The following is a 9,341-nucleotide window of genomic DNA, read 5'->3' on the forward strand; positions in this document are numbered from 1 at the left end:
GTTCAATCTCGAGATCTAGCCCCATCTTCATCAGGCTTGCCTGATATTCGGTCCTCTTCTTCTGTCAAACAAAATTGACCATCTGTGTTATACATTGTTCTCAGTTGTGTCACTGTGGGAGTCAAGTCAAGAGGTGAAGAAACTTCTTGAACTCTTACAGTAAGTAGAGCCTCACATGGGAATCAATCAGAGAACGGCTCTGCAAAGTAGCATCACTGAACTGCTTCAGTCGGTGTCACTTCAGCAGACCTTAATAAAATAAAAATTTGCACAGCTCTTTGTCAATCAACTCTTTGAGTTTACCTTATTTGTTACAGGGATGGTCTCACTTAGCTAGTTGCTTTGCTATTTTACAAGGGAGATAGATCCATTGTGCGTGGGTACAATAGCAACAAAATAAACAAAAACATCAATATTGCAGAGAATGCATACTGGGTACTTCAGCACTGTTATAATAGTTTTCCATTTGACAGTTAGAATGTGGATATTACATATATCCTGTAAGTTATGTCTGGGTGTCGGTGTGTGCAATATGAAAGTGGTGTATTTATTGAGGAGTTGTGGATGGAGTGTGATACGTAACGATAATTGATTGTTGTTCGCCAAAGCAGTGAGGCGTATGGTTCAGGGTATGGATGTGCGAGTTGAGTGATGGGAGTCTAGCGTTCATTGACTAGCGTGGTCTGCAGTTGACGATACAGTTTGATAAAGGATGTATACTGTGGATTTAAAGACTCGTATGGAGGTGGCAGGGTGACTCAGCAGTCAGAGAGCTGAGCTGGCACCACTGCGTCAAACCTGGGTTTCGAGGCGTGTGGTGTTGCACGTGGGGAGGGGTGATAATGCTGGGTGCAGGAAGGTGGAGCATTATTTGTAGGTTCCTCGTTCTCACCTGATTGTTGATGGCGTCCTGAGAATGGACCTCATCATCGAACGCGAGGATGAAATCGATCCGACGGACTCCATCGCAAAAGTAGATAGTGTCCTACACGCAAAGGCAAGCACACACACGAATATGAGAGATGTAATAGCTTATGCATGAAATGTATATTTATTCATAAGCTCATGATACATGTATCAGGACATAAGTTAATCTGCTATTTGTATGCAAGTTGTTTATTGCTATGATGATGTACTTGTTTACCCAGGAAAACCTCAATGAGTTTACATTTTTATTTTCAAGGAGGGTCCTACCAAGTTCTGTTTTTTGCAGTCGAGAACGAAGTTGCTTAGTTTAATTCCAATTGAATAATTTGCATGTATTTTTTCAGCATTGGTACGTTTGGCCAATACCAGTTACACTGTGTCATTTAGCTATGGGAGGAAACCAGAGACCTGGAGAAATGTGTACACAAAGCATCTAGCCCCTGTGCATTATACAAAAAACATCAGTATTTTCTAAAGTGCATTGTGGTAATGCTATCTTAAACCACCATCAAAATAAAGTTGAGCAAATGTGACAGACTAACAGCAGCAGTTATGCAGTGATATGCAACTGTGGACCGGTGTAATCCTCATTCGGACTCATCAGCACAGTATAGTCACCAAAACGCACTGCTGCAAAGGCTGCAAATCTATAAATGAGGAGCAGCCATGTCTACACTTTGGGGCCCATTAGTTGGCGAATGCAAACAACAACTAAATCTGTAAATACCAGGAATCTCCCATCTTTGACATTAGCCAAGCTAATTTATAGGCAGTGCAAATCCACGTTGTGCCGCATCGTACCTGGGCCAGGGTAGATTGAAATGATGACGTCGAAAAGTCTTGCGGCACCGTTGAAGGCTGAGCCTCATGCCCCTCCGCTCCCTCCTCCTCATTCATTCTCTCCACGAGCTCTGCATAGGTAATGTGGGGGTAGAGGGTTCATTGCATTAGGGACAGGGGAGGCAGGTGCAGGGATGGGAATGTCGGTAAAGAACCGCACATGGTACTCATGTGTAAAGCTTTCTCATAAATGTCGACGCTGCTCCAGTGTGAGTACACCTGTGGTATAAAGTTGTATTACCATTAGGGGACTTTTACCCCATTGAATATCGTACACTTTAAGCAAAGCCGTGCCCAGCATGGTCAGACACAAACCAGGGCAAAAAATATTAGTTAGAATATGCAAAGTCATTTTTGCCCTGACAGCTTGTCAGCTATACTCTTTGGTTCTTTCGGTAAAGTCACGTAGGTGAAAAAATAGAAATATAAATAAATCACCACGTTTCGCATGCAACACAAGCTATCAACATCAGGTGTGACAACCACAGCAAGGAAACTGTTTTACTGAAGTGGGAGAGAAACCAGGGTTAGGGCAGTTAAATAAGTCAGAGAGGGGGAGGGTGGGGGGTGCATGGGGCGAGGAGTGCGAGCGCTGCAAGCGCTGCAGAGACGCTGAGAGTAAAAAAGAGGCAACATAATTACTGCCAAGATGGAAGCTTGTCAGCTTCTGCGAGAGCTTCCCCGTGACCACACAGATCATGGTGGTTACTTGACCACATTTCAATTGAAGTGCTGTCGTCCTGACAGTTCTGTTCCTTCACCTGAAGAAGGCCACTTGTGTTGTGGCCGAAACGTCGTGATTTTTGTTGTTTTATTTTTTACCTACGTGACTTTACCCAATAGAACCAAAGAGTATGGATCCTTGCAGTCACGAAAGCTTCAAATCCACATTTCACCACTCTGGTTAATGTGGGTTGGTGAAGACGTATAGTATGTATAGTACAACCAATTTTGATGGACTGCCCTTTGCTGCCCACTATGTAGCCCGACACCACACTTTTAGACCTGTTATGCACTATGCTGGCTCAAACCCTGCTGAGCGTCTGATTAAAACACTGACGAGATCTCAATATTTAAAACTGGCCCAAAGCCCCGTCATAGCACGAACATTACACTTTACCTATCTCAACAAATGTGGACATCATGAATCTTTGGTCTAATCTCAGATCTTGTGAGTTAGAACTCGGGGGCTCCTCATGCACAGCCAGCCAAGGATAACTCCCCGCTATAGTGACGTCACAGCAAAAGGGCGTGACGTTACCTAAATATGGGCGTGGTCAAAAGCGGCCCCATCCCCCGCTCTGCCCGACCTTGCTTCCCCCCTTGCCGAGGTTACCCACATGAACAATAATAATAAATCATAGATGTACATTATGAAAGGATCAATGATTTTCACAAAACTGCTCCTGTACGGCCTTTTGCAAATCCCCTGCTGGAGAGCCTCTTGACGAACGCACGAATCGTGTTGGTTATTTGCACATACTTCACCATGAAAGTGAGTATGGGTTGGTAAAGGAAAAGGAGGAGCATTAACGTACAAACAAAAAACTATTTTACTAGAATGCCTTCTGCTTCCCATCATGTAGCCTGTAACACCTGGTATGCACTACCCAGGCTCCAACCTCCTTAACGTTAGATGGAGACATCTGGCACATCCCCAGCAGTTTTGTCCACAGGCTCAACATTTAACACAAACACACATCCCTAACACTAACGTTAAACTTTACCTATCTCGACGAAGGTAGACATCGTGAATCTTTGATTTTTTCTCGAATTCAGAGTCAGAAGTCAGGAGCTCCTCGCGTGCACAGCCAGCCCACGATAAAGTCCGACCCAGAATGATGTCACCGTGACGTCAGTTAAATATGGGCGTGGCCTGAATGTGGGTGTGGCCAACAGCGGCGGCTTCCCCGCCCCCCGCTGCCCCTCCCCGCAGGTTTCTCTCAACCCTCAGTGCGCATGCGCAGGCCGCGCGTCTCGGACATCGCCTTCAGCGGCCGTTGGCGACGCGGTGGTTGTGGCGGGAAAATTAATTTAAAAAACTTCTCCGAATAACCGCGACCTTTAACTACCCTCACGGATAATCCACACGGATCTCTGGACGGCAAGGCGAAGACGATCAATGGAATAATCTCCGGTGAGAGACGGAGAGAGATGGGCAGGCGTGAGGGCGAGCCAGGTTCAACTTTGTTGAACGCTGAGCGCAGAGTGAATGGGGTTTGCTTCACTCAGCACGCGGCTTGGACACTTCGGTGTGCAAAGTGTTGTCTGGTTGTGCCGTGTAAAGGAGGAGGACATTCAGTAAATGTCGTTGGTTTGTTAATGGGAGTGTGTGGCACGGTAATGGACTGGGTACGACTTACAATACAAGTTCTGCTCACATTGCACGCTAAGGGTTAGCACGGCGATTACTACGTGTGCATTTATTAGTTATTGTTTATGTTAAAAGTAGTATTGATTGTTAAGACAATAATGTTTAGTATTTGTAGGTGAATCATTTCAATATTGTACAGTATAGCATTGTCCTGCTGTATGGCTCTCAGGTGGCGAGCATCAGTGCAGCAATATTCAGTACGTGGTTGTAATGTACTTCTATAGCCCCCTGCTACAAGTGCAGCAATATTCAGTACGTGGTTGTAATGTACTTCTATAGCCCCCTGCCATCAGTGCAGCAATATTCAGTACGTGGTTGTAATGCACTTCTATAGCCCCCTGCCACCAGTTCAGCAATATTCAGTACGTGGTTGTAATGTACTTCTATAGCCCCCTGCCACCAGTGCAGCAATATTCAGTACGTGGTTGTAATGTACTTCTATAGCCCCCTGCCATCAGTGCAGCAATATTCAGTACGTGGTTGTAATGAACTTCTATAGCCCCCTGCCACCGGTGCAGCAATATTCAGTACGTGGTTGTAATGCACTTCTATAGCCCCCTGCCATCAGTGCAGCAATATTCAGTACATGGTTGTAATGCACTTCTATAGCCCCCTGCCATCACCAAACTCACACTGACCAGCGTGGTGAAGTATGGTAAATAACCCCTCCCCCTGGGAGCTGCATAGCATGGGACAGCTGTCAGCCAGCAATGGATTTAAAAAGGAGCTGTACTCCGCACACGTTGTTAATCAGGGTAGGGTAAGGAACTTGGAGGTTCGGTACGCATAATGTGCTCGAAAAGTATTGTATTCTGTATGTGTGTTGAACCTCTTTCGCATCATACAAAGCCAACCGTGCTCTTCGGAGGTGCGATAATATATAAATATAAGTAGTCATACTACTGTAATACCACTTAATATTTAGCATTCATTGTATTAGTAGTACGGTAATTTTTTGATATGCAGGTGTGCATGCCAAACGTTAACCAATGTTAAATGTTAAGCCTTCTCTTTTGAATACAGTGTGTTTTAAACATGGAGTTGTCTCCAGCTAATTCTTAAATGTATATCATTCATAATGTAGTAGTAGGCAGGTAGGGCATTTATGACACTTCAATTGTACATATAGCTTGCAGGTGTGATGAAGGAAACCATGGGAAAGGCAGGAATTTTTGTTGAAAAAAGGACAACAGCCACAGTAGCTTAAGAGACCTAACGCGAAGTGGTCGACACTGGCCCATGCGATCGCGTTGCGACGTCGGACCCACTTTCCGCACACAGCAGCTCCTCATGGTGCCCCCCATACCAGGACCAGTGGTGACCTGGTAGCCACAGCCATTCCTCTCCCTGGCCCCATCCGGTCCGGGCATCCCAAATTGTACAAAATGTACAGCAACGGTGGTGAGACAAACAGCCCTTAGGGCGACAGCACTTTGACGGACACAAGCCCTCGCGGCAGCCTGGGCAGCTCGCTGCTCCGGACTGGAAGCGGGGGCTACCGCAGCCCTGTGGTGTGCGGAGAGCGGTGCTGCTCGTAGGCGAGCGGTGCGCTGGACGCCTACATCGAGGACTTTGAGCAGAGCGGAATCTGTGCGTCACCGCCACCCAGGATACGTGCAGAGCACAGCGCTGCGCAGCATGGCGGAGCGGAGACGCGCGGAGGAGAGGAGGATGCACAGTGTGGATGAGGGTGGGTTGCGCCTCTCGCCACGCGAGGTATCGCTCCGTGGTGCTTGCGCTCAAGTGGCTATCGAGTGTGCACGCGGTGCAATGGTATCGAAGCTATAGTAATAGGTTTTTACCCTTTTATCTGGCACAAACACTGACACCTTTATACAAGGGATCATGTTTGCAATAACCACAACACAAGTAGTCAAAATGCAAACAAAAAAGACAACTCTGATAATATGCACTGTCCTTGAATTTGATTGGTCCACACCCGAGACGGCTTTTCTGAGATCCCAGTCTCCACTGGTGTTGGACCAGAAGACGCCAAAAGGCGTCTTCTTATTCTTAGCGTCTTCTTGTTTGCATTTTGACTACTTGCGTTGTGGTTATCGCAAACATGATCCCTTGTATAAAGGTGTCAGTTTTTGTGCCAGATAAAAGGGTAAAAACCTATTACTATATCTTGTTACTGGCAAAGGAGGTATCACAAGGTATCGAAGCTAGTTGACTGGAGGGGGGATAATTGGAGAGGAGAACCCCATTTATTTGCTTGTACTGGGTGCTTGTCAATTATGCTATGCTATCATGAATGTAATGTAATTCCCCTAGAAAAAAAAAACCCTTAATAAGGTCTAAAGATACATTTTCGTGAGAGTCCCACACTGGGATGCTTGGCAAATTCCATTAATGAGTTCATTTTATGTCAGAGAAAACTATCCACAGTAAGCACACGCATAAGAGAGGATAGCATAGGTCTGAACAGATAGGTCGGTGCATGCATTTCTTTCTCCTGTCATCTTCCAGCAACTTCACTAATTATCGAGTTTGTAAAGTTTGTGAAATCTAAGTGATCCTCCAACCTTTGTGTCAAAATTTGCAGATCCTAGACTGGACACATCTGAAGTTTAAACAATAACAGCTCATGCACTGATTTATCCCATATTCTCACAAACTCCACAAACAGATAACATCATTAGTTACTGATGGTGCAAAGTAAGGCAACATTGCAGGATTGCCATTCAGGGGTCAAGGAATCTAGGGGAGAGCAAATTCATTGTGTACCAGTAAAATGTCTGTGGGTCTTACATTGCAGGTGGCATGCTGCTTGTGGAGGACCTCATCTCGGGCACGTGCAGCCTCACTGCTGCGCTGCAGCGGTCGTGGCTCATAGCCCGACGGTCAGTCTAACCACGGACCAGCTCCTAGCGGCGCCAGTTGACGGTTCCTCCAAGTCCTTGCTCCGCTCGCCTGGCGCCCACCGAGACCTCGCAGTGTCGCACAGAGGCAAGCGGTCATCTCTCGGGGTCACCGCGCACAGCCTCGGCGCATCATTGGTGAGGGGCAATAAGCCAACTGAATGGTTGAGCTCAACAGCGAGAAGCAACAAGGCCCTGGTGCCATTAAATGAGTCGGCAAAGCCCAAAAATTATTTCTTTTCTAACCAGAAAAATGTTTTGTTGTACTTATGGAACAGTGAAGCAACTAGGCGTGAGCACTTGCCGAACGGCGGCTGTGCGACAAGTACCTATCCCAGGTGGTTGACAAGCCAAAAGGATGAGCTGGATGTGTCGGGGATCACGAGCATTCCTGAGCTCAGGTACCCGGCCTGGCTGCGTGACTGCGATGTGGACTCCCAGACCAGCAGCCACGAGACGGATACCAGCACGAAGAGAGCAGGTGCCGCTCAGAGCCCGCAAAGCAGACCAAAGTACCCAGAGTGGCTCAAAGATTTGGACATCTCCGGCCTTACGAATGTAGCCAACGAGGAGCCCGTGTCAGAGGACCTTAGATCCCTAGGTGTGTGTATATATACATAGTCTGTATATAGCAGATGACATTTCATATGTTTTCAGGTACATATTCAGTCTTTTCTCACAGAGACGGCTGAGCGGCCACCCATGTGGTTGTGACGTGCGATGCGTGATTCTTGATGCACAGCCTCATTGGAGGAGCTGCTGAGCAGGGCGCGCATGGAGTTGGAATCCCCCGGCTTGGAGGCCCCCTCCCCGGGCAGCTTCAACACGGACGTCTTCCTAGGGGCTGATCGTCCCTGGGAAAACCCCTCCACGCCATTGTGAATTTATCTTTATATTCACACTCACGCACAGCATAGAGGCTGCACCGCCTCTAAGTATGATGTCAGATTATGAATGTTATAAGCTAAGCAGGTAAGCCTGGTTATTACTTGGATGGGAGACTATTTGGAAATAGCATATATTATAGATTTTGGCTGCTAGGTAACCAGGAGTTAGTAATACAGCAATGGAATCTTGAATCTATATCCGGAGTTTTGCATTTTACTCCCTCAGTTTTCACCGGGTTCTCCGATTTCCTCTCACATACCACTCGCTGATGAAATTTGCAAAATATCACTGCCAAACCCTCCTGAGACTTGGTGAGATTTTTCTGGCTTCCACCATGATAATAAGTCAACCAAGTAATTTTCTCTCAATCGTGTCTCTTCTCAGGGCCGTGTACCACCTGTCGCATCTGAAAGAGCTGGTTAACACCATCAATGAGAACAAGGATGGCTGCATTTTATGGCGGTGGTCGAGGTTTGTACTCAGAAGGATACGTTTGCTTGGTCCTGCTAATTCATCAATGGTACTTCAGGTGCTGTGGTGTGAATCGCAATTGCTTGTGAACTTGTGGGGCCCATGGGGTACAGTAATTGCCCTGTTAATGGAAGTGCCACAGCAAAGTATTGGAAAAATGTGATGAAGTTCGTTCAGGGTTGGAGTTAGTGAATGGTTGCAGCAGTATTTTGCACAGCAAATCCATACAGACTCAAATGTCACTTGAAAGAGAACGGATATGTGAACAATATTGTGAGCACAACTAAACTTATTTTGGTTTTAGCCATTTTGGAAGGAGACTACTTTATTGGGAACATACATGCTAGTATTTGTGTAGTTATAAACATTTGGGAAATCACTGTAAAAGTACATTTGCTTATTTAGATTGCACTATACCTGTATTGTAAAATTTCAGAACCTTTTATGTAATTTGTAATCAATAAACCAAAGTTGCATATTGTATGCAACCCATGACTTGGATTGTTTTTATCATGTCTTGTTTAGCATGGTTGGTTATGTACAGTGTGAAAGAAATTCAACATACATTAAATATTTTCTGATATTTGAATGTTTATATTGTACATGTATATTTATTTTACAATAAATCTGAGACAAAGGCTTATACACATGGAATTGAAAATATTCAGCTATGATTTGTATTTCTCAAGTATTTTAAGAAAAGTCAGCGAGTCTCGTGACATGTCTTCACATTTGGGGGTGATGATTGTGATGATATACAGGCATTAACCTGCTTACATTCCTAGAGTATGTAAGGTGAATTTGGGCATTCTGGGTGATGGGGTTTTAGGCCAAACACAGGCAGATGGTTGGGGATAGATATTTTCAAGCATCTATTAATTATTCATCGGCATGTACTATCTTACTATGATGTAAAGTTCAAAAACATGGTTCATGAAGGGAATGGAATAAAAACTCAACTGTGCACAAGTATGGAG

At 45.5% G+C, this 9,341-nt stretch overlaps 1 long non-coding RNA gene across 2 annotated transcripts; it reads left to right on the top strand.

The window, feature by feature from the left end:
* The first annotated feature begins 5,657 nt into the window (after positions 1 to 5,657).
* LOC142929156 (uncharacterized) lies at positions 5,658 to 8,865 on the top strand. Of its 2 annotated transcripts, XR_012945370.1 has the most exons (3): positions 5,658 to 5,831; positions 6,903 to 7,883; positions 8,278 to 8,865. It is a non-coding gene; the product is annotated as an uncharacterized LOC142929156 (long non-coding RNA). The 2 variants fall into 2 exon arrangements; XR_012945369.1 differs by having other exon boundaries at positions 6,903 to 8,865.
* Positions 8,866 to 9,341: the final 476 nt, after the last annotated feature.

The sequence above is a fragment of the Petromyzon marinus genome, chromosome 25 (assembly GCF_048934315.1).
Source record: "Petromyzon marinus isolate PM22_M1 ecotype Great Lakes invasive population chromosome 25, UKy_Petmar_22M1.pri1.0, whole genome shotgun sequence".
Classification (NCBI taxonomy): Eukaryota; Metazoa; Chordata; class Hyperoartia; order Petromyzontiformes; family Petromyzontidae; genus Petromyzon; species Petromyzon marinus.